Source organism: Rattus rattus, chromosome 5, assembly GCF_011064425.1.
Source record: "Rattus rattus isolate New Zealand chromosome 5, Rrattus_CSIRO_v1, whole genome shotgun sequence".
In the NCBI taxonomy this organism is placed as follows: domain Eukaryota; kingdom Metazoa; phylum Chordata; class Mammalia; order Rodentia; family Muridae; genus Rattus; species Rattus rattus.
In genome coordinates this window covers 14,053,179-14,080,393 of record NC_046158.1, presented here as the reverse complement: position 1 = coordinate 14,080,393, position 27,215 = coordinate 14,053,179, and positions in this window count along the sequence as shown.

Sequence of the window (27,215 nt, the reverse complement as noted above, 5' to 3'; positions counted from 1 at the left end):
TGGACTGTGGAGCTACCCCTGGCTTTTAGGAAGCCAATTTAAAATGTTCTTTCCCTCATAATAGTCTTTCGGAACAGCAGGATTCATACACATCCTGCCTAGCAGGCATTTTTTTCAGCATGGATTCTTTATCAACCCAATAATGAATGTGATCTTGTTGCTCTCATGAGTTCATCTTCCTCACAAAGGTGATTCTCCTTATACAGGCTGATATTATAAATAAGCTTAATGAATATCCAACAAGCATCTTTGTTTCTTAACTTCTTATTCAATTACCTCAATTAACCTCCCATTAATCATGTTTAAATTTTTGCTCAATCAAATCCAATCCATAGGACTTCTGCTCTGTTTTGAAGTCATGTTGTCGCACAATTATGAGACAAGGTGATGTTGGAATCCAGAAGGCAGGGAAGACTAGGAAGAAACTTTAAAATATTGGACACCCAGCCAAGCCATGGCTGGGTGTCACCATGGGACTGCACCTCTGTAAGAACCTCTTCAACCAGGAATACATGCTTCAGTTCTGCCACAGACCCCACAATTCTGTGTAGAACTAAACTAGTGATCATAGATTTTTTTAGTTTGTTTACCTCACAGAAGTTTTATTTCTCCAACTTTAATAGATAATTTTCCTGAACATAATAATTTGATTGGAGTGCTGTAGTGTGTAAAACATTAGAATTCATTTCTGTAACATATTATGACTTTAAAAGTTCTATTGAATAAGTTGCTATTCTAATTGGTTTTATATGACTTGTTCCCTCTGTCACACAACTTTCAATACCATTTCTTTTTCATTTTTTTAATTAATCATTACATATATTTATATCTCAAATTGTATCCCACTTCCCAGTTACCCCTCCACAAGCCCGCCCATACAACAACCTCCCTCTATTTCCTCCACTTTGCCTCTATGAGAGTGCTCCCCCCACCCACCCACTCCTGCCCCACCCCTCCAGCATCCCCCTGCAGTATCAAACCACAACAGGACCAAGGACTTCCCCTCCCAGTGATGTCAGACAAGGCCAACCTCTGCTACCTATGTATCTGGAGCCATGGATCCCTCCCTGTACACTCCTTGATTGGTGGTCTTGTCCCTGGGAGCACTGGGTAGTCCAGCCAGCTGATAGTCTCCTTCCCATGGGGTTGTAATCCTCCACAGCTCCTTCAGGCCTTCTGCCAGCTCACCAACCAGGGTCACTGAGCTCAGTCTGGAGGATGGCTCCAAGCATCCACATCTATATTGATCAGTTACTTGCTGAACCTCCCAAGGAACAGCCACACCAGGTTCCTGTCAGCAAGTGTCTCTTATAGACAGAATGGATCCCCAGGTGAAGCAGTTCCAGATGGCCATTCATTCAGTCCCTGCTCCAATGTTTGTCCCTGTTCTTTCTTCCTTTGGACAGAATATTTCTGGGTTAAAAAATTTGAGATAAGTGTGTGGTCTCATCCCTCAACCTGGGGCCTTGCCTATCTACTGGTGGTGGTCTCTACAGGTTCTACATCCCTTTCTCTACTAAAATCATCCTGATTGGGTCATAGGAGCCTCTCATTTTCCTGGCTTCTGGGACCCTCGAGTAGCTATCCCCATTTAGTCATCCCCCCTGCTACATATTTTTATTCAATTTCCTAACCTTCTGTACCTCTCTCCTGACCCCTCAAGTACCTGATACTACCCCCTTATTTCCTCCCCCTCCTATTTCCCTCCCAGTTCTCCTCCTGCATCCACCTCACAAGATCATCCTATTCCCCCCTAATGTAGGACTGAAGCACCCACACCCTGGTCTTCCTTCCTCCTAAGATCCATATGGACTATGGGTGGTAATAGGGACACTGTGAGTTTTTGGGCTAATATCCACTTATCAGTAAATACATACCATGTGTGTGTTTTGTGTCTGGGTTACCTCACTCAGGATGATATTTTCTAGTTCCTTCCATTTGCCTCAGATTTCATGAACTCATTAGCTTTTTTGTTGTTGTCGTTGTTTTCTTTTATTGGATAATTATTATGTACGTTTCAAATGTTATTCCATTTCCCCGTTTCCAAGACATAGCCCTGTATCCCATGCCCCTCTCCTTCTTCGATAAGGTGTTCCCCTCCCCTTCTTGTCACCCCCCCAGACATTCCCCTAGACTGGGGGTCCAACCTTGGCAGGACAAAGGGCTTCTCCTTCCATTGGTGACAAACAAGGCCATCCTCTTCTACAGATGCAGCTGGAGCCATGGGTCAGTCCATGTAGAGTCTTCTTTAGGTAGTGGACTCCTGGGAGCTCTGGTTGGTTGGCATTGTTGTTCTTATGGGATTGCAAGCCACTTCAGCTCTTTCAATCTTTTCTCTAATTCCTCCAACACGGGTCCCATTCTCAGTGCAATGGTTTGCTGCTAGCATTCACCTCTGTATTTGACATGCTCTGGCTGTGCCTCTCAGGAGAGATCTATATCCAGTTTCTGTGAGCATACACTTCTTAGCTTCATCCATCTTATCTAGTTTTGGTGGCTGTATGTATATGAGCCATATGTGGGGCAGGCTCTGAATGGACATTCCTTCAGTCTCTGCTCCAAACTTGGCCTCCATATCCCCTCCTATGAATATTTTTGTTTCCCCTTTTAAGAAGGAGTGAAGCATCATCATTTTGGTCATCCTTGTTCTTGAACTTCATGTGGTCTGTGGATTGTATATTGGTTAATTCAACCATTTGGGCTAATATCCACTTATCAGTGAGTATAAACCATGTGTGTTTTTCTGTGATTGGGTTACCTCACTCAGGGTTATACTTTCTAGTTCAATCCATTTGCCTATGAATTTCATGAAGTCATCATTTTTGATAGCAGAGTAGTATTCCATTGTGTAGATGTGCCACATTTTCTGTATCCATTCCTCTGTTGAAGGGCATCTGGGTTTTTTTCAGCTTTTGGCTATGATAAATAAGGCTGCTATGAACATAGTGGAGCATGTGTCCTTCTTATACATTGGAGCATCTTTTGAGTATGTGCCCAGGAGTACTATAGCTGGGTCCTCAGGTAGCACAATGTCCAATTTTCTGAGGAACCTCCAGACTGATTTCCAGAATGGTTGTACCAGTCTGCAACCCCACCAACAATGGAGGAGTGTTCCTCTTTCTCCACATCCTGGCTAGCATCTGTTGTCACCTGAGCTTTTGATCACAGCTATTCTGACCAGTATGAGGTGGAGTCTCAGAGTTGTTTTGATTTGCATTTTCCTGATAACTAAGGATGTTGAACATTTCTTTAGGTGTTTCTCAGCCATTTAATATTCCTGAGCTGAGAATTCTTTGTTTAGCTCTGTACCCCATTTTTAATAGGGTTATTTGGCTCTCTGGAGTCTAACTTTTTGAGTTCTTTGTATATTTTGGATATTAGCCCTCTATCAATATAGGATTGTAAAAGAGCTTTTCCCAATCTGTTGGTTGCCATTTTGCCTAGTGACAGTGTCCTTTGCCTTACAGAAGCTTCGCAATTTTACTAGGACCTATTTGTCGATTCTTGATCTTAGAGTATAAGCCATTGGTTTTCTCTGCAGGAAATTTTTCCCAGTGTTCATGCATTTGAGACTCTTCCCCACTTTTTCTTCTATTAGTTTGAGTGTATCTGGTTTGATGTGAAAGTCCTTGATCCACTTGGACTTAAGGCATGTAAGGGCAATAAGAATAGATCAATTTGTATTCTTCTACATGCTGACCTCCAGTTTTACCAGCACCATTTGTTGAAAATGCTATCTTTTTTTTTTCCATTGGATGGTTTTGGCTCCTCTCTCAAAGATCAAGTGACCATAGGTGTGTGGGTTCATTTCTGGGTCTTCAATTCTTTTCTACTGATCTATCTGCCTGTCTCTATACCAATACGATACAGTTTTTATGACTATTGCTCTGTAATACTGCTTGAGGTCAGGGATGGTGATTCCCTGAGAAATTCTTTTACTGTTGAGAATAGTTTTAGCTACCCTGGGGGCTTTTTTGTTATTCCAAATGAATTTACAAATTGCTCTTTCTATCTCTATGAAGAATTGAGTTGGAATTTTGATGGGGATTGCATCCTTGTGTTGGAGTTTTCCATCTATTACCTTTTGTAGTGCTGGATTTGTAGAAAGATATTGTGTAAATTTGGTTTTGTCATGGAGTATCTTGATGTCTCCATCTATGTTAATTGAGAGTTTTACTGGATATAGTAGCCTGGGCTGGCATTTGTGTTCTCTTAAAGTTTGTATAACATCTGCCCAGGATCTTCTGGCTTTCATAGTCTCTGGTGTGAAGTCTGACATGATTCTGATAGGTCTGCTTTATATGTTACTTGACCTTTTTCCCTTGCTGCTTTTAAAATTCTTTCCTTGTTTTGTCCATCTGGTGTTTTGACTATTATTTGATGGGAAGAATTTCCTTTCTGGTCCAATCTATTTGGAGTTCTATATACTTCTTGTCTGTTTATGGGAATCTCTTTCTTTAGGTTAGGGAAGTTTTCTTCTATAATTTTGTTGAAGATATTTATTGGCCCTTTAAGTTGAGAGTCTTCACTTTCTTCCATATCTATTATCTTTAGGTTTGATCTTCTCATTGTGTCCTGGATTTCTTGAATGTTTTGGGCAAGGAACTTTTTGCATTTTACATTATCTTGGAACGTTGTGTCAATGTTTTCTATGGTATATTCTGCCCCTGAGATTTTCTCTTCTATCTCTTGTGTTGTGTTGATGATGCTTGCTTCTATGACTCCTGATCTCTATCTCCAGAGGTGTCTCCCTTTGTGCTTTCTTCATTGTTTCTATTTCCATTTTTAAATCCTGGATGGTGTTTTTCAGTTCCTTCACCTGTTTGGTTGTGTTTTCCTTAATTCTTTAAGGGATTTTTGTGTTTCATCTTTAAGAGCTTCTACTTATTTACTTGTGTCCTCCTGTATTTCTTAGGAGTTACTTATGTCCTTCTTAAAGTCCTCCATCATCATCATAAAATGTGATTTTAAATTCAAACCTCGCATTTCTTGTGCATTTGGATATCCAGTATTTGCCTTGGTAGGAGAACTAGGCTCTGATGATGTCAAGTAATCTTGGTTTCTGTTGCTTAGGTTCCTGTGCTTACCTCTCACCATCAGGTTATCTCTGGTGCTAGCTTGTCTTGCTGTCTCTGACAGTGGCTTGACCCTCCTGTAGGCCTGTGTGTCAGCACTCCTGTAGACCTGTTTTCTTTCAGCTGTATCTGGGAACAGAGAGCTCTACTCTCAGGCATGTAGGCACTCCCAATGACTGGCTTTCAGTTCGGAGCAGGCAGAAACTGGAAGGGTGTCCATGACTTTAGGTCCAGGGAGCACAGATGGCACTAGGCAATTTCCTCTTGGGTCAGAAATGTGGCAGAAAGTAGTTGTCTCCTCTGAGTTCTCAGGATCGTCTGCACTTCTGAGAGTCCAATTCTCTCTCCCCAATTGGATTTGGGTACAGGGAGCTGTGGGACCAGTTCAGTTCAGTTCTGGGCCCAGGCAAAAACCAGCAGGTTCCTGCCACTGACTGTTCCTATATTCCTATATCCAGAAGCACTATGCAGTTTCCTCTTGGGCCAGGGATGTGGGCAGAAGTAGGCAGAAGTGGCAGTCTGTCCTGCAGTCTCAGGATTGTCCGCACTTCTGGGAGTTCAGCTCTCTCCCCTAGGGATTTGACTGCAGGGAGCTGTGGGATCAGTTCAGTTCAGTTCCAGGTACAGCCAGAAATCAGAATTGTCCCATCCTAGAGGACTTCTGCCTTTATGTGTCCTGAGTCCATCAGGCAGGTCACTTGGAGCAGAAAAGTTGGTCTTACCTCTGCTCTCAGGTGTGTAGGTGTTCCTGGTGACTGAAGTCATTGTTTTTAATAACTGGGTCTTGTGTAAATGTACCACATTTTCTGTATCCATTCTTTTTGGTTGAAAGACATCTGAGTTCTTCCCAACTTCGGGCTATTATAAAGAAGGCTACTATAAATATAATGGAGCATGTGTACTTGTTATATATTGGAGAATCTTTTAGGTATATGCCTGGGAGTGGTATATCTGGGTTCTCAAATAGAACTATTTCCAATTTTCAAAGGAAATGCCAGACTGATTTCCAGAGTGGTTGTACTAGCTTGCATTCCCACCAACAATGGAGGAGTGTTCCTCTTTCTCTACATTCTCGCAAGCATTTGCTGTCACTGGAGTTTTTCATCTTAGCCATTCTGACTGATGAGAGGTAGAATCTCAGGGATGTTTTAATAATCATTTCCCTGATGACTAAAGATGTTGAACATTTCTCTAAGTTCTTCTCAGCATGCAAGATTATGCAAGATTCTTCAGGTGAGAATTCTCTGTTTAGCTCTGTAGCCCACTTTTTAATAGGGCTATTTGGTTTTCTGGAGTCTAACTTCTTAAGTTCTTTGTATATTTTGGATGTTAACCCTCTATGAAATGTAGGATTGGTAAAGATCTTTTCCCAATGTGTAGGTTGCCATTTTGTCCTGATGACAGTGTTCTATGCCTTACAGAAGCTTTGCAGTTTTATGAGGTTCCATTTGTTGGTTGTTGATCTTAGAGCATAAACCATTGGTGTCTGTTCAGGAAATTTTCTTCTGTGCCCATGTGTTTGAGGCTTTTCTCCACTTTCTCGTCTATTAGATTCATCTTATCTGGTTTTATGGGAAGGTCATTGATCCACTTGGACTTCAGCTTTGTACAAGAAGAAAAAGTGGATCAAGTTGTATTCTTGAACATGCAGACCACCAGCTGAACCAGCACCATTTGTTGAAAATGCTGTCTCTTTTTCATTGGATGGTTTTAGCTACTTTGTCAAAGATCAGGTGACCAGAAGTGTGTATGGGTTCATTTCTGGGTCTGCAATTCTATTCCATTGATCTACCTGACTATATCTATACCAATACCATACAGTTTTTATATGATTACTCTGTAGAACAGCTTGAGGTAAGGGATGGTGATTCCCCCAGAAGTTCTTTTATTTGTTGAGAATAGTTTTTGCTCTCCTGGGTTTTTTGTTATTCCTAATGAATTTGACAATTGCTCTTTCTAATTTTATGCAAAATTGAATTGGAATTTTGATGGGAATTGCGTTGAATTTGTAGATTGATTTCAGCAAGATGCCTCATTTTTACTATATTAATCCTGACAACCCATGAGCATGAGAGATTTTTCCATCTTCTGAGATCTTTGATTTCTTTCTTCAGAAACTTGAAGTTCTTTTCATATAGGTCTTTCACTTGCTTGCTTAGAGTCACACAGAAATGTTTTATATTATTTGTGACGGGTGAAGGGTGTTGTTTCCATAATTTCTTTCTCAGCCCATCTATTCTTTGAGTAAATGAAGGCTACTGATTTGTTTGAGTTAATTTTATATCCGGCCACTTTGCTAATGTTATCAGGTTTAAGAGTTCTCTGGTGGATTTTTGGGGTCATTTAAGTATACTATCATACCATCTGAAAATAGTGATATTTTTACTTCTTTCTTTCCAATTTGTATCCCTTTGACCTCCTTTCATTGTCTAATTGCTCTGGCTAGGAGTTGAAGTACTATATTGAATAGGTAGGGAGAGAGTGGGCAGCCTTGTCTAGTCCCTGATTTTTAGTGGGATTGCTTCAATTTCTCTCCATTTAGTTTGATATCAGCTACTGGTTTGCTGTATATTCCTTTTACTATGTTGAGCAGAGAGTATGATATGGAGATGATCATTCTGGTACAACTGGTCTGTACATTGAAAAAATAGTTTTTACTTTACTACAATCAGTTTTTAAAACAAAATAGACTTCACTTATTTACAGTAAATATCTATCTTCCATATGTCTTTCTGACTTCTTTGTCAAAAAGGAGGTGTCCATAAGTGTGTGGATATATGTTTGAGCCTTTGATTTGAATCCATTCATTGATGTGCTTTTAGGTTGATCGCATGCTGTTTTTCTTACCATAGCTCTGTAATATAACTTGATATGTGGGATGCCCACACCTTCAGCAGTTCTTATTTAGAATTGTTTTAGTTCTCTTGGGTGTTTTTCGGAGGCTGGGGAATGTTTCCACAAAAAAAAAAAAAAAACATTTCAACAAATGCTGCAAAAAATCAAACGAGATAGCTACATGTAGAAGAATAAAAACAGTTCCATTGACTTCAATACAAGACCATATACACTGAACCTAATAGAAAAGAAAGTGGAGAATAAGCTTGAACTCATTAGCACAGGGAAGGACTTTCTGAACAGAACATTAACAGCTCAGGCAATAATACCAACAACTAATTTTCAGGACTTCATAAAGCTGAAAAGATTCCATACAGCAAAGGACACCATCATTTGGAGAAAGCAGCAGCCTATAGAATAGGACGAAAATAATTCCCAGTTTTGCATCTGACACAGGGTTAGTATCTACAATATTGGTCCTCTTTGAACTTCCCCAAGTCTGCACAGCTATCAGCACTCCCATCTTTATATTATTAGAAGAACCCATGGAGCTCTGGTTGCTACAATTAGCCACTTTCCTAGTTCAAAGTCCTTAATTTTTCCAGAGTCCTTCGAAAACAGTCACATAGGCAGGCCTGTGCCTCACTCCTGATACCAATATCTGTACTAGTTTTCTATCACTCTGACAAAGCACCACGACCAAGGCAATTTATAAAAGAAACCATTTAGTTCAGTTCATGGTTTCACAATGTACGAATTCATGATGATTATGTAATGGGATGGCAGTAGGTTGGCACATCTTGATTTGCAAACAAGAGGCAAAGAAAGAACATTAGAAATAGCAGAAGTCTTTTGAAACTACAAATCCCAAGGGCCACATTTTTTTTCAGAAAGGCCACACCTCCTAATCCTTCTCTGAAGGTTCCACCAATGTCCAACTGTTAATGCATATGAAATTATGGGATATATTGCAATTTAATCAAACATGATGGGTACAATTTTTCCTACATTTCTAGAAGACTATCTCAGAGCAAAAATGCTGTTACTCTGGTTCTTACAATCTTTCTGAGCTCCCTTTTATAGTTATCCTTGAGCCTTAAATGTAGGAGATGTGTTAGAGAAGTATTGGTTGGGATTGGGCTCCACAATTGTAAACATTGGTAAATTGAGAGTTTTATATAATCGTCTCTGTATGGTTTGTATATGCTCGGCCCAGGGAGTGGCACCATTAGAAGGTGTGGCCCTGTTGGAGTAGATGTGTCACTGTGGGTGTAGGCTAAAAGACCCTCATCCTAGCTGCATAGAGCCAGTATTCTGCTAGCAGCCTTTAGATGAACTCTCAGCTCCTCTTGCACCATGCCTACCTGAATGCTGCCATGTTCCTGTCTTGATGATAATGGACTGAACCTCTGAATCTATTAGTTAGCCCCAATTAAATGTTGTCTTTATAAGAGTTGCCTTGGTCATGGTGTCTGTTCACATCAGTAAAACCCTAGGACAGTTCCAATGCATTGAAAAAATAAAATTACTTAATGAGTAGTGAGAACTACACTTATCTGTGAGTATATGGACAAATATTTAGATTGAAGTTAGGCTTATGCTGGTTTGGTAAAGTGGTTAGGGTAAATTCTCCTCCATAATTAGTAGCTTCTCTAGCATTTCAGATAGTTAGCTAGGCCTTATGTACCAGGTATTTTTTTTTCTTTTTATTATGTGAGCCTTAAGTCACAATTAGAAAGATGATGGTTACCATTATGTTAACCACTTGGGATTGGATAATCTATCAGGAGAATGGTTCTCAATGTTACATTGTGACTTCTCTTACCATGAAAGACAGTCTTGAGGAAAGAAACTTTCAGGTTGGATCCAGTCCAGGCCCTTTAGTTTCTCTGTCTTAAGTGCATGGTGTGTTAGCAATAAGGTCTTTTGAGGGACAACCAAAAGCAATAACAATAGCCTATAATGTTTGGGGAGTCTCTTGGACAGACCTGACCAACAACTCAAATGAGGAAGTCTGATGTTGGGTTTTTTGTCAGATGGTCTGTTATTCTTGAGTAGATGATAGTCATCATCTCAGATGGGGACATTGTGTTTAAACCACACACATATTTGTTGAAACTGACTTAAATCTATTGTAGATGTTTTTAGGTAGATAGTTAATAGTTTGCTTCCTTACTAGATAATTAGATATGTTATGCTCCTCCTCCTTCTGTATTTAACTCCTCTCCCTACAACTTAAAGGCTGTTCATTTCCCCAATTCTCCATTCAGATCACTTGTACCCCACTATTCTCTTCTACTTCACTGGTTAATGCCTTTACTTCAGGTTGCAAACTTAATCTGAAGATTTGGAACTAGGAACCCCAGATGAGAGAGAACATGCAACATTTATAGTTGTGAATCTGTGTTAACTCATTCAATATGATATTTTATAGCTATACCCAGATGCCTACAAAGATCATGATTTCATTTTTATTTATAGCTGAATAGTATTCCATACTGTATATGTACCACATTTTAAATTATTATTTTCATTAGTTGATGGGCAAGTAGGTTATTCCCATTACCCAGTTATTGTGCATAGAGCAGCAATGACCATGTCCAAACAAGTACTTAGCAAGGATTCTTTGTCATAAAGGCTATGAAGCCTGAAAAGGCCACCTTCTGTAACCAAGTCACTTCCAGTGGTGAGACTGGAACACCAACCAGGCCACAAAATCTTTGACCTACAATCTATCCTATCTGCAAGATGTGAGTGGGCAATGGAGGTGTGGAACTTGTGATAACATCAACCAATGGCTGGTCTAATTTGAGGCCCACATCACAAAAGGGAATGCCCATACCATACCTAACTCTGCCTGAATGACCAGGAACTGGAAGGTATATGGATAGCCCAGAAACATAGAACAAAAAAAAAAAATCAGCAACTTAGTTATTGTCTTAGTCACTGTGCTATTGCTGTGAACAAACAGATTTCCTCTGACTGGGTTGACTTGCCTAGCCCTGATAATAATTTGTGCCTAATCTTATTGTAACAAGTTGTGCTCTGTTTTGTTGATATCTCTGGAAGACCCACTCTTTTCTGAAGAGAAATAGAGGAGGAGTGGATCTGGAAGGGCCAATGGAAATGGAAACTGAGAGGCAAGGAGGGAGGGGAAACTGCAATTGGGGCATACTATACAGGAGAAGAATTAAAAAATAAAATAAAATGAAGGAAAGAGGAAAGATAAAATGAACTTCATTCTTCTCTCTGAAGATGGTTTTCTGCTGAAGGGGGAAGGATTTGGGAGTGTTGTCATTTTAATTGCTGCATAGAATTTCAAAGCATCAGTATACCATTGTTTAATGATATCTTTTGAAAAATAAAGGACTGAATTTTTCTATTTTTTAAAAAAGGACAATTCTCAGCTTAAGAGAATTCTTCCTCTCTTGAGAAATTTAAAAACATCCAGAACACCCCAAGAATCCTTTCTCACAGGTTTTTATTCTCCTTCGTTCTTCTATCTTAAGCGCACGCTCTCTCTCTCTCTCTCTCTCTCTCTCTCTACCTCTCTCTACCCTTTCCCCCTCCCCCTCTCCTAAACTATACTTCAAAATTAATTTAGAGAAAAGGCAAACCACATTTTAATGGAAGAAATATTTGAATGGGCAATTTATCAAAGGAGATATTTAAATGATCAATAAATATAAGCAATGGTGTTTCAGTGGTAATAACCTCATGAGGGAATAAACACACCAACAAGAATTATTAAATCTACACCAAGAATTGACAAACATGCAGGATTTTCATACATACTTAGTAATGTATAAATTGATTCTGTTATTTTAGAAAACTCTTCTACTAAAGGTCAAAGTGGCCTACTCTGTAATAGAGAATTTTAACCCCCAGGTATATGTCTAAAAGAAATAAATCATTACTTTAAAGTGCATACATAAAGTGTTCACAGCAGCTTCATTGATGATATACCTGCTATGGTCTGAATATGAAATATCTCTGTTTCACGTGTTTGAAAACCTGTCCCCAGCTCATGGCACTTCTGGAAAATGTCATAGAGCTTTCAATAGGCATAGCCTAGATGAATGAAGGAGCAATGCAGGAGGCTTGATGCTAAGGACCCAGTTCCTGTCTGTGCTCTGCATGCCGGCTGCACATTATATGAGTAGCCAGTCCTAGCTCCTGCTGCCACGTTGCCCCTACCTGATAAACTGCAACCCCTTTAAACCATGAAGCAAAATACACAACTCCTCTCTTAATTTGCTTCAGCTAAAGTATTTGCTCAGTCACAGCATTGAGAAAATAATAGATACATAAAGGAGTTTAAGGCCAGCCTGGGGCAACTTGGTCTATAGAGTAAGTTCCAGGACAGCCAGGGTTGCACAGAGAAACCCTGTCTCAAAAAGCCAAAACAAATGAGAGTGAGATCAGAGCTAAAAGAAATCTATGCATTTGGTATAGGCCCTTGGAACTCGTCTGTGGAAGTATAGAACTGTTTGAAACTTTGGTCTGAAAAGGCTTGAGAATGTTGTAATCAGAGCTTAATGGGGCATTCTTGTAGGAGTTTGGAAGCCCAGAATGTCAACAGAGATGCAGAGTAGAAGTCCAGCTTGTGAATTTCCAGAAGAGAACAAGAATTGAATTAGAAATTGGACTACATGTCATTCGTGTTACATCCTGGAATAGAATCTGGCTGCGTTCAGTGGGATCCTTAGGATTTGAGTGAAGCACAGTTCAAGTGTAATCAACCATTGATTTGGTTGGCAAAGTTCAACACGGTACAGCATTAGGCTATGTTATGGTTACTATATACTGTTCTTATTCAATCTACAGTTAGACAAACAAATGATTAAAAAAAAAAAAGTATGCCACTGAGGTACTTAAGGGAATGTATTTAAAATTATATACAAGGTGGGTGCTGAGAAAAACAGCTATAATTTTTAAAGAGGTAACCAGCATTAAAGAGAAATCTTCTTCTTGTATGGGACAAGAGAGGTACTCCAATGACACACCTGTAGCATGAAATAAAAAATACGAATCCCACACTACCACTAGCAAGGCACTGCCAGACAGACTGGCCTGTTCTCATCCCAACAGACTCTCTGACTTAGAGCTCCAAAATCTCTCTACCTGGCTCACTAAGTTCCCTAGGTGGGTTGCTGCCACGCCAGCCCCATGCTTCCAAATTCCCACGTCTCGTTGGGGTGCACTTCTCCCAAACCCACGTTTTGCTGCCATACCCTTTCTCTGGAGCCCAGTTGAGTCACCGTGTGAAGGAAAACACCACCTAAACTTAGTTTAGAATCAACAGGTAACACAATTATTGAGCACAGCAATTAGCATCCTAATTTATAAGCTCTTATAAGTTATAAATCCTCCAGTTTATAAATTAAATCCTAGTGGCTCCACCACCTGAACCAGGGGACCTCGCCCACCTACATTAGTGTACTCCAACAACTCTCCCGTCCAAAAGACCTCTCTTTTCCTGCTTCCCCTCTTTAACCTCTCAACACAGAAGTGGCCGCCTACTCACCCAGTGATTGACTCCTTGAAGTCTTTATTCATTAGGGGAAAGTTCTGCCACACATACCAACATTAGTCACCATGTTATAAAAAAGTAAACATTAAACAAAGTAGTATGGAGGAAAATATGGGAGGCCCCAATTAGGTACATAAAGGTAGATAAATAAAGAAGGCTGAATGAGGGTAAAATAATACTCAAGGTATCTGAAAATGTCATAATTAAAAAAAAAAATCAATCTCCAGCCCTGATGGTCTCCCCACCCCATGGCTAACCCCATTCGGTGTCTGTCCAACTTCTCACAATTCGCTTGCTGAACCGCTGTTTTACTGTGACCCAGTAAAAATCAAAACTCTAGAGGCTTGTAATTTATCAGTCAGATTTATAGCAATAAATTCTTAACTCACAAAATACCCACACAATGAACTCAGAGCCAACTGATATTGATACAAGTTACCCACCTAGATTGAACAGATTGTCCTATATTATTCTACCCTCTTTTATGATATGCATAGCTACCTGTGGCTATTTCAAGCCATGTGGATCTGGTTCGTCTTCTTCTTCCATCTTCTCTGTCCTTTAGTCTGTTGGTCCCCTGTCTTCTCTCTCTGAAACTCTCAGCCCTGCCTTCCTTTTTCATTGCCCAATCACAGATTCATGTCTTATATTTCACCTGTGCTCGACAGCAATCCACAATAAGGAGACTCCTACCAAGGAATCAGGTGCAGATCTGACTGCAGATCTTCACGTCTCTGTTCCTTCAGATCCCACCCCGAGTCTCATCCACAGCTCTATAGCAGAACACCTACTGTGGTCTCCCTTGCTTCTCTGACTCCATGCCCAATGAATCAGAAGATCTCCTGCAAGTCTCCTTTGCTCAACTCATCCCGGTATCCTATCCTTCATTTCCCCTGCTACCCACATCTCCTGTGGATCCCAGACTTTCACTTCCTAACCTATCATTCCACAGTTGCTCTATCCAGCCCCCAACTTCAGCAGGTACCCCAGCTAACCTACAGGCCACTCCTTCCTGAGAACCAGGTAAGCTGACTATAGATGTTCAACTCTCCCTCTGTTCCCAGACCCAACCCCCTGTACAGTGTGTCTTTCCCTGATTCCTTTCCTCTCTTCTGTTCTCTTCTCGTCTTCTTTTCCTCCCTCCCCCCTCTCTCCCTTTCTTTCTTTCTAACGAAATCTCGATTGTTCAACTTTACCACTGAAGACTCAGGAGCTGGATGCTGGGGTGAAAGCCTGCTAGCTCAGAGAGGCAGAGAAAGCACCCAGCTGACCTTCCTCAACTGATGTCCCAGACCTCTCCTTTTACCACACTGTCTCAAAAAACATCCTTCAAACCTAATGTTCCCCCCCCTCCACTTCCTGTGTCTCTCTAGCTATTCTCCTCACTCCCGCTCATTCTCTATGGCTATTTTGTAATAATCCTATGTCATTTCCTGCTGGCTGGTTGCCTGCCCTGCCTCTGCTCTTGACCTATTGTTTACTTTGTTTAATCCCATTTACAATACTAAAACAGAAACTCTTGGATTAAAGTTGTGTGCTAAAGCTGAGCCACACAACTAAAAATAGGGGGTTTTCTGTAAATAACACAATCTTGGGGTTCACAGTGTGATCAAATATCCTGAAAGAGTTTTCAGCTGCTTTCCAGGCAGAAAACCCTTTCATAAACTTGTTCTTATACTGGCTTTATTCCCTCGACTCCCATGTCCCCCACTGGTGAAATTATCTATTCTTCCTAAAATGCCCTCAACTCCCAGACTCCCAGCAACACTATACTCAGTCATGCCCAACGCAGCCCACGCATTATCTACCCTATATAGCTTTCTGTTCTGATTGCCCTCCCGAGTCACGATTCTGCAGCCGAGGAAGCCACGTACCCCATATGCAGCTGGGAGATACTGGGACCTCCCGGTGCCCATCTTCTAACGTTGTTTGCAGCCTCATTTCTTTTCTTTTCTTCTCTTCTCCTTTATCTTTGTCCTTTAACCTTTCACTATTTTCCTTTGGTTCCCTTTACATTTTCGTTAGCTCTGTTTAGGACAGGGACACGTGGTTGCCTTCTGAGGAACAGTTTCAAGTGAATGCTGTCATGCCAGCTGTGCTTTTTTCTTTTTTTTTTTTGGTTTTTTTTTTTTCATCTACAGAACTCTTCTGTGTCCCCTACAAGCGCACACACTGAGCCACATCCAAAGTGCCAATATTTTAATTGTATTTTTATATATTCACTGTCCATACCACACACTGCACATCCTGGTCAAAGTGTCCATTTTTTTTTAATTTTATTTTTTTATATATTCCTGTACATTCCCTCACTGCCCCCACCCCCCACACCCCCGGAATCCCCCATTCCCCATCCCCCATCCCCTCTCTGAGTAAGTGGGGGTGTAGGGTATCCTTCACCTTGGCATTTCAAGTCTCTGCGAGGCTAGGCACTTTCTCTCCCACTGAGGCCAGACAAGGCAACCCAGCTACTGCTTTTGGGATAGCCTCCATTCCAGTTGTTCAGGACCCACATAGAGGCCAAGCTGCGCATCTGCTACATATGAGTGGGGAGGCCTCCATCCAACTCATGTACGCTCTTTGGTTCGTGGTTCAGACTCTGAGAGCCCCAAAGGTCCAGGTTAGTTGACACTGTCGGTCTTCCTGTGGAGTTCCTATCCCCTTCAGAGCCTAAAATCCTTCCTCCTCGTCTTCCATAAGAGTTCCCAAGCAACATTCACTATTTGGCTGTGGGTACCTGCACCTGTCAGAGTCAAATGCTGGGTGGAATTCTCAAAGGACAACTTGCTCCTGTCTGAAAGCATGACAGAATATTATTAATAATGTTAGGGATTGATGCTTACCCATGGGGTGGGTCCAAAGTTGGGCTGGTTACTGGTTGGCCATTCCCTCAGTCTCTGCTTCATCCCCCATGCCCGCATTTCTTGTAGAGAGGATCAATTTTCGGTTGAAAGTCTTGTGGGTGGGTTGATGTCTCTATCACTCCACTAGGGTGTCTGGCTACAAGAGGTGGTGGCCAAAAACTTTAAGCCAGACTTGAATAATGCCAATCGATGCCATATTTCATTTACACAGAGAAATGAAATAATTGAAATCAATAATTATTTCATTTATTATCTTTCTAAACTGTTTCCTTATTTTTCTATTTTTCCTAATTTTTCTCTTCTCTGATTTATTTCATATCGCTTTTCCAGCTTAGCTTAAAAATCTGATTGACTATGGGTTTTGGTAACCCTGATGCCAAGAAGTTTCTAGGGCCATATTATTCACTCTTCACTACACAGGGTTCCTCAGTCTTTTAATTTTCTCTGACTCCTTAACTTCAGCACACTGTCCATCTTTCCCTTACACTCACATTTCCATCCATACAAACAATTCCCACATCATGCTGAGACAGTCTCTGACCAGGGACAAGTCCTTCTTGCTCCTGCCAGTGTTATTGCCCAGGTCATGTCCCTGTTGTTATTGATGAGTCTAAAGTGTTGTGAATAACTAAGTGCCTGACATGCTCCCTGGTTTTAAAGATAAAGGTCAGATAAAGGAAAAAAAAAAAAAAACAAAGAGATCATATTCCTGGATCTCATCCCATCGAAGTATCAGCGCTTAAATTTATTTTATCTTGATAATTGTAGTAAGAGGCACCATCAGCCTATTTAACTGCACAGTTTGGTTTCAATTCATTTTGATGAGCAACCATGGCAACCACCTATCTCTTAACTCTTTACTGGGCAGTAAAACTGTAACACTAGGCAACATCTAGCTTCCCAGGCTCCCCCAGCTCTAACAACCCACAGGGGATCACAATAGGCGTGCTGCCTTCTTCTGCTGAACTTTTACAAAAACCACAAATGAAATGTGGTCTTCTCAATGTTTTGCCTTTTCTAACCACATTTAGCTTTGGTAGAAACAATGATTTACTAATACAAAACAAAAATTCTAACTTTTATACTGCAGTTAGTTTGATTTATATCTAAAATGTTTAATATTTGAGTTGACTTTGCTATGGTCTTCGGTAAGAAAGACCATTGCTGGAATGAAACACACTACACTGAGGAAGCTTGTGTCCTTTAACCTTTTGTGTTAAGTGAATAGATTAAATTAGGAGCCTCTGAGCTACTCAGACTATATATTTCAAAGGAACACATGTACACTTGTTACACTATATGTGTTTGCTGTAATAAAATTCTATGTATTTTAAAAAACAAAAATAGAGCATCACCCCCTCCTTCCCCATCCCCTCTTTCCCCCAACCCCTCTCTGCTTGCCCTGCCCCTTGATGGATACACTACTGTAGAGCTGACCTTGTGGCATGAGTGAGGGAGATCTGGTCTGCCCCTTGCCTTGGTAAAGCCAGAGAGCTGGTCCTGGTGAGGAGGGTGAAGGTGAGCTGGCAGGCTGACCAACTCAGCTACCATCCAGGCCCAGATCCTTTCAGTTGGTCCATTCTAACATCTACCCCATCTACAAGCTGCAGGAGCACATTAAGGGACAGGTCCTACAGAACCAAAACTGCAGGATTTCTGTAACTGAGGGCAACAAGGGGATATTCGAGAGGAGTCTTGGTGAGGATCCACTACTGATAGTGTAGCAGAATCCAGACCAATGACTCACATCAGTGAACATTTGCAAGTAAAGATGCTTGGGCAACAGAATATACTGTGTGACACACCACAGCTTCCACTGTGAACTTTTTTTTCTGGGGGGGAGGATGTAATGGTGGAGGGCAGCTATGGAAAATGACTGGAACTAGGGAGCATGATGTCAAATCCACAAAGAATCAATAAAAGTTTTTTAAAAAAAATGGAGCGTTACTCCTAACATCAGGTACATGGGTATATCTATATATCTATATGTGACTGCATATGCTTTATGATTTTGTACAACATGACTCTGAATTTCATAATATTGCCTTATAAAGATTTTGAACTGCCACCAATAAAACTGAGCGCATAGTATGACTGGCACCTTAAGTTGAACAACTATTCCTCACATGATAAAAAGACAAAGGACATATAAACACACATGCTTACATATACAGCCACCAAACTAAATAAGATGGATGAAGCAAAGAAGTGCAGGCTGACAGGAACCAGATGTAGATCTCTCCTGAGAGACACAGCCAGAATACAGCAAATACATAGGCAAATGCCAGCAGCAAACCACTGAACTGAGAACGGGACCCCCATTGAAGGAATCAGAGAAAGGACTGAAGAGCTTGAAGGGGCTCGAGACCCCATATGAACAACAATGCCAACCAACCAGAGCTTCCAGGGACTAAGCCACTACCCAAAGACTATACATAGACTGACCCTGGGCTCCAACCTCATAGGTAGCAATGAATGGCCTAGTAAGAGCACCAGTGGAAGGGGAAGCCCTTGGTCCTGCTAAGACTGAACACCTAGTGAAGGTGATTGTTGGGGAGGAGGGCGGCAATGGGGGGAGAATGGGGAGGGGAACACCCATATACAAGGGGAGAGGGAGGAGTTAGGGAGATGTTGGCCTGGAAACCAGGAAAGAGAATAACAATCGAAATGTCAATAAGAAATACCCAAGTTGGGTTGGGGATTTAGCTCAGTGGTAGAGCGCTTGCCTAGCAAGCGCAAGGCCCTGGGTTCGGTCCCCAACTCCGAAAAAAAGAAAAAAAGAAAAAAGGAAAAAAAAGAAATACCCAAGTTAAGAAAGATGAAAAAAAAAAAAAAGAGTAAGATGGGGCTGGAGAGCTGGCTCAGCGGTTAAGAGAATGGACTACTCTTCCAGAGGTCCTGAGTTCAATTCCCAGCAACCACGTGGTGGCTCACAACCATCTGTAATGGGATCTGATGCCCTCTTCTAGTGTGTGAAGACAGCTACAGTGTTCTCATATTCATAAAATAAATAAATTAGTTTTAAAAAATAAAGTAAACACACATGCTGCAACAGTGACTACTTATTCTGGTATCCATGGATCCTTTCCATCTGTCAGTCATAGAAATAATTCTCATTTTTTTTCTAAGAACTTAGCTTGGGAACTTTCTTTTCTCTGAGGTTAAATAGTTGTATTTGAAAATAAGTGGGAGGTCCTTGATCTACTTGGACTTGAACTTTGTACAGGGTGATAAGAATAAATTGATTTGCATTCTTCTACATGCTGACCTTCAGTTGAACCAGTACCATTTGTTGAGAATACTGTCTTTTTTTTTCCCACCGAATGGCTTTAGCTCCTTTTTCAAAGATCAAGTGACCATGAGTGTGGGGGTTCATTTCTGGGTCATCAATTTTATTCCATTTATCTACCTGCCTGTCTCTGTACCAACACCATGCAGTTTTTATCGCTATTGCTCTGTAATACAGCTTTGAGGTCAGGAATGGTGATTCGCCCAGAAGTTCTTTTATTGTTAAGAATAGTTTTTGCTATCCTGGGATTTTTGTTATTCCAAATGAATTTGAATTGATCTTTCTAATTCTATGAAGAATTGAGTTGGAATTTTGATGGGAATTGCAGTGAATCTGTAGATTGCTTTTGGCAAGATGGCCATTTTTACTGTTAATCCTGCCAATCCATGAGCATGGGAGCTTTTTCCATCTTCTGAGATCTTCTTCAATTTCTTTCTTCAGAGACTTGAAGTTCTTGTCATGCAAATCTTTCATTTGCATGGTTAGAGTCATTTGCAAGGTATTGTATATTATTTGTGTCATTTCCCTACTTTCTTTCTCACCATGTTTATCCTTTGAGTAGAGGAAGGCTACTGATTTGTCTGAGTTAATTTTATATCCAGCCACTTTGCTGAAAAAGATGCTCTAACATTTAATAAGGAAACATGCTCCACTATGCTCATAGCAGTCTTATTTATAATAGCCCGAAGCTGAAAAGAACCCAGATGTCCCTCAACAGAGGAATGGATACAGAAAATGTGGTACATCTACACAATGGAGTACTACTCAGCTATCAAAAACAATGACTTCATGAAATTCATAGGCAAATGGATGGAACTAGAAAATATCATCCTGAGTGAGGTAACCCAATCACAAAAAAGCACTCATGGTATGCACTCACTGGTAAGTGGATATTAGCCTAAAAGCTCAGATTACCCAAGATACAATCCACGGACCACAGGAAGCTCAAGAAGAAGGATGACCAAAGTGCAGACCCTTCAGTCCTTTTTAGAAGGAGGAACAAAAATACTCACAGGAGGAAAGACTTGGAGCAGAGACTGAAGGAAACGCCATCCAGAGACTGCCCTACCTGGGGATCTAGCCCATATACAGTCATCCAACCCAGACAATATTGCTGATGCCAAGAAGTACATGCTGACAGGAGCTGATATAGCTATCTTCTGAGAGGCTCTGCCAGAGTGTGACAAATACAGAGGTGAATCATTGAACTAGAATGGGGTACCCAATGGAGGAGTTAGAGAAAGGATTAAAGAAGCTGAAGAGGTTTGCAATCCCATAAGAACAACAGCACCAACCAACCAGAACTCCCAGGGACTAATCCACCATCCAGAGTACACACTGACAGACCCATGGTTTCAGCTGCATATGTAGCAGAGAATGGTCTTGTTGGGCACCAGTGGGAGCAGTAGCCCTTGGTCCTGCCAAGGCTTGATGCCCCAGTATAGGGAAATATCATGGTGGGGAGGCAGGAAGGTGTGGGTGGATGAGTGGGGGATCACCATCATAGAAGCAGGGGGAGGGGGAATGGGATAGGAGGTTTATGGATGGGAAACCAAGAAAGAGGATAACATTTGAAATTAAAAATTTTAAAAAATCCAATAAAAAATAAAAATATAAGTGGAAAAAGTTACACATTGATGTGCTTAACAAATGTGTTCAATTTGTTTGAAACTCTTTCTTTGGAAGAGTTTAAGTAGATTTATATTTTTATTTACAAATTTTGAAATTTTATTAATATAAAGGACTTTTTGCAAAAAAAAACAGTTGTAGCAACAACAGCACTTATTATTGAAATTATTCTAAACTCTATAGCTAAAATGCTTCTCTATATCATGATTCTTTTTCCTTTAAAATCAGTCAATTTCTCCATGTTAAGATAGCACTCTTGGATGGGCAGGCTCCAGGGAAGATATGAGGATGACTCTAGCTGAGGCTCCTGGAAGTGGAGGGTATGGAGACTGTAGTGTCCACCTCCTGTAGCCAGGCAGGACTCCAAGTAGGGGAATAAGGACACCTTCCTCCCCACGAAACGTTCGACCTAAAATTTGTCCTGTCTACAATGCAGGCACAAAGATATCCTAGAGACTGAGGGAATGACCATCTAATAACTAACCGAACGTGAGATCCATGTTCACTAGCCACTGGAGTGGAGCTTACCCTGACTCTGATGCCTCCCTGTGAATTCTGTTCCCCTAAATGGACTATCTTAACTATCCTCAGTGGAAGAGGATGTACCTAGTCATGCAGTGACTTGAGGTGTTAGTGTGGGTTGGTACACAGAGGGGACCTCACCCTTTTCAGAGATGAGGAGGGTGAGATTGGGTGGGCCTGTGTGATGGGGACTTGGAGGAGAGAGGGCATGAGACCCACTATACAAGATGTATAACGAATGACTGAATGAATAATAAATAAATAATTAATAAATAAATAAATAAATAAATAGAAAAAAATCACACTTCTATGTGGAAAGGTGTGTTTGACACACAGAGAAGATGAACAAATATGGACTACTTGTTTTCTCATTATTTAACTCAAACCTGTAGCAGCATGCTGAACACAGAGATAGAAATTTTATATGGTCTAAATTATCAACACACCTTGTTCTATGTCAACACCAGCCTTAAAATATTGGCTGACCACCAGTGGGAGGGGAAGCCTGGGTCCTGCAAGACTGAACCCCAGTGAACTAGATTGTTGGGGGGGCGGCAATGGGGGAGGATGGGAGGGGAACACCCATAAAGAAGGGAGGGGGAGAGGTTGGGGATGTTTGCCCGAAACCGGAAAGGAATAACACTAAATGTAAATAAGAAATACTCAAGTTAATAAAAAAAAATTTAAAAAAATAAATAAAAGTTATAATAGAAAAAAAAGTATATTGGCTCACTTTGCTCTAAGTGATATTCACATGGTATCAATCAATAACTACCAAGTCTACAACTGCTGAGTTCCCAGAATTCCAACCATATGGAATGAAAACTTCCGAAACACAGATCACTACACAGAAAATTTATTACTAATGTTATGACATATATGAGCCCATATAGAAGATTTCTAACAATCTTTTAACCCACACATTTGTCCTAGGTCTCAATATACCCTGTGAATATTTGACCATCAAGTCAAAGGCTTTGTAAATTCTGCCTCATTTTGCATCCTACAATAAGTTTATATCCTATTATATGGCTTTAAATTGTGCTTTCTTTCCTTTCCTTTTCTTTTTTTCTTTCTTTGTTTTTTTTAAGAAAAAAAAATCTCTCCCTCTTCCCCTCCTTCTCCCTCTCCCCCTCCTCTTGTTCCTCCCCCTCCCCCTCTCCTTTTCCTTTCCCTTCCCTCCTCCCTCCCCACTTCTCGGTTTTCTGAGACCTGGTTTCTCTGTGTAACTTTGGCTAGCCTCTGCCTCCCAAGTACTGGGATTAAAGGTAGTTCTACCAGGCTGACCAATTGTGTTATTTCTATTATCTTTATTCTCTTCCTGTGAAGGAAATGGAAACTTTATTAAAATAAAATAAAATAAAATGCCTTTAACCTAAGCAATTATAGTGATTAGTGGTTAATGATATTGTTTATACTTTTCCAATAAGTCTGAGAAAATGATGGAAAACAAATGGGATGAAAGACATATAAATAAATAACAGGTTGTACTGTGCTTAACAGGAAGAAAGGAAATTAAAAGCAGAGAAACTATGGGAACTACCAGAGGAAGGAAAGAACAAAACATTGACTTGAAGGAAATTGACCTTCATAGACTGAGGCCTAGAGAAGCCAGAGGCTGCACTTTACAGGAGGTGGGGCTAGAGGCCAGCACACTGCTCCCTCTTCCAGGAATTATGACTCAACAATGATACAGATCCTCTCTCCTCGGGAGCAAAGGTGAGGATCAAGAATAACAAACATTAAAATAGAAAAAAATGTATAAAAGCCATCTAATGTTAGGACTTATATACTGATAAAATAAAATCTCATATTTAAGTATAACTGCTAAAGACCAAATTATTAAATCTGACTATCTCAAAAAGGTAGTTTTTATTTTTTCAGAAGATTCAAAGAATGAATATGTTAGAGAAATGTTAATGATTAATGAAAATAAGAACAGAAGCCCAAAATTCACAGTAGTGTTTTCAGAATGAAATAATGAGAATAGAGAAAATAAACTGGTGAATAGAAAAATATAAAAAAGCCATAATTAAGTAACTCCAAATAGAAAAAAATACTGTAATGAGTATTTGTTTTATTTTTAATGTTTCTCATACATTAATAGCACAAAAATGTATTATACATCTTTTACAATATAATTTACAAACTATACAATCCAACCCTGTTGTACAATTCTATGTTTATAAATATATTCAAAGAGTCACTCAGCAATCACAATCCATTTCATACATTTTTATCACCCATGGAATAGCACCAAGCCCATTAAAATTTATGATTAGCAACCTTGTCATATCTCTATAGCAACAAATATACTTTCTATTTCCACTACTTTGCCCATGCGGAAATCTGAAAAGATGGAATTATATGGCAGACCTTGTAATTTATTTTTCACATTTAGTCCAATCTTTTGGGTCTTTTCACACTGTAACACGTACCACCACTTACTTCTTTTCACAGTTCATTCCATTACATGATTGTATCTAATACGGCTTAGCTACTTTCCAGAAGATGGTCATTTGTGCTGGTTCTACTTCCTGGTGTGGGCAGGTGCTTGTCTAACTCTGCTTTCCATTCTCCTGAGTATCTGATGCTGAATGACAGAGATACTGTGGATGACAGAGATACTGTGGATGACAGAGATACGGTGGACGATAGAGATGATGTGGACAACAGAGATACTGTGGACGACAGAGATACTGTGGATGACAGAGATACGGTGGATGATAGAGATGATGTGGACAACAGAGATACTGTGGATGACAGAGATACTGTGGATGACAGAGATACTGTGGACGACAGAGATAACGTGGGCAGACACCTGGACATCCTGGATTTTTCTCAGTGTATGCGATTACACACTCAATGCTATAAACTAGCATTTTCACAGGTTGTGGCTGTGGACTGTACTTACTAATATTTGATAATGTTTGTTGTTACCCTTTTGGATACTTGCTAGATATTTGTGTCTTTTGTTTAGAGAAACATCTAATCAGACTCTTATTTCTGGGTTATTTTTGCTTTGCATTAGTCAGTTGTAGGAACTAGTAATAAGGATGTGTATGTTAAAACGAATAGCAAAAGACAAAATAGATTGATCATTGTATGCAAAACTGTCTTCAATATCAGAAGAAAACAACATAACACAAAACAAAAAAAATTAGGTCTATAAGTGGTGAGTTTCATAAGAGGTTTCTGTTGCAAAACCTCAAGTAGTAAAAAGTCCAAACTATCCAGAACCACTTTCCCTGTGTATGTTCCTAAGGAAGGCTGACCTCCATGCTGACCACAGTAATTTTCTTATGTGGTGAATTCTGTAATGTTCAAGGTACCCTGCCTTTTTACTTACATTTCCCCCAGTAAATTTTCTCCTGGATCTACAAACCTACTCTCTGTTACTTTGAACAGTGTTGACTTAATAATGAGGAACAATTTACAACTAATAGCACTGGACAGAAATATTTAAAGCAAATGGAAATAAACTTTTGGATTCTGCTCAAGTGCAAAAGAGCATGTAAAAGTACCAATTATGTATATTACTGAAAATGCAGTTTTGCATTCATTTGAAAATGAAAATATTAGTAGAAAAATACAAGTTGAAATACAAGTTTAAACAAGCATTATTAAATCTATACAAACTCTGGACCAATTTATCAAGTCAAGAAAAGACAGGATACCATTTTTTTAATGAAAATAAATTTTATAAATTAAGAATTTCAAATTCAGAGATAAAGATTCCATACATCTACAAATAATGGTAATAATTGCTATTGAATTCTAGATATATGCTATAGGTAATTTGCTTAGAACACAAATATTAAAAATAGAAATGTTGGGGGAAAAAACCCTAATATCCAGATCCCGTGTAAACCTTTATAAATGTACTTTGAATTGTTAAGAAAAAAGTCAAAACCATTAGAAAAATGACTGTCTTTCATTAGAGGTCAAATGAGTCTGTATACTCAACATATCTGTACATGCATGCTTACTGTGTGTGTTGGGACCGATGCCCTTAAAACCTCCATTATTGATGTTAATAGTATAGTTAGAGTTAAGTATGACTGGGTTCATGGAAAATCCCCAGGCAGCTGCAGAAGACTAATACAAACCTGGTGGTCAGGATGAATAATGATATGATAAAGTTGTGATCTTGCTGAGAAATACATCTGACATCAGGATGCCCAATGTCATGACCTGTAACCTTTCTGAAAAACCAACATCCTGCTGACTAATAGATATGACAAACCCGTGACCTTTCTGGCATCCTGTTGACATCAGCTGACACACGAATACTGTGTCCTTGGCCTGTGTAAATGTTTCCCACTTCCCCCCTTTCTCTGTTACTCCTGTTATGGTATAAATTCAGCCGTGGGAAAAAATAAAATTGTCGCCTTGATCAGACTCTTGTCTTGGCGTCCTTCTTTGCATCTCTTGTCCCCCATTCTCTTCCAGGTACCCTCTGCACCTTCATTGACTGTTCTTCAGGATGGGATAACTGGCCGGGGCACATGAGAAGCTGAGAAGCAGTTAGCTGACGATGGGCAACTCTTTACCAGGCTTCACCTAAGGCAGGAAATTCTGAGGCTGGCAGAATATTCCAATGACGGGAAAGAAGCTTGTTATCTCAAAGTGACCTAAGACAGGCTGCTGCTTGAAATTATTATAGGGGGATTGCTTAATAAAAAAATAAAATAGGGGGACTTGTCAGAGCCTCCTGGGTCCCCTGCAATGTTTCACCCCCCTTGTCAGACCCTTCTGGGTCTCTTGCAGGGTTTGACCCCTGCTGAGCCCTGCTGATGCATGTGGAAGCCTTTTGTTCCTAACAAAGGAGCAGTCTGGCCTGGTACCAACACACCTGGGTGGTGGTCAATTTGTTCCTGCCTTTTGTCTTCTCGGTCTTTGTCTTTGAGATTTAAGCTGGTCTTCTTGGATATTTCCCTAGTTTATTCAGGGCACATTGTTGGTCTTTTGTTACCAAAGTCTCAAGCTAGGGTTTCCCCGCTGTGCTTCCCAGATATTTTCTAGCTGGTGTACTTGGGGCTTTCGCCAGATTCTCGGTACCGTGTTGGTGCAGGTGCCGACATGTATGTATATATATGGGGATGCATGTTTGTGCAAGTACGTTGTGTGTGGACTTATTTATGCATCATCTTTCGGCCAGAAGACATCCTCAGGCAATGCTAACCTTGTTTGTTCACAAAGAATCTTAGTAGTCTCTGTAGCTTGAAGAGTAGACTTGATTGTTCAGAGAGCTCAGATAATACTCAGAGATCTGCCTGTTTCTAGCTTAACAGTACTAGAATTACAAGCTCTGACCACCTCCCCCAGAAAATACTTTACTAGCACATAGATTTTGTAGTTGTTGTTGTTGTTGTTGTTGTTGTTGTTGTTCTTGTTGTTCTTGTTCTTGTTCTTGTTCTTGTTCTTGTTCTTGTTCTTGTTCTTAGGTGTGTTTTATCCACTGGGACTGG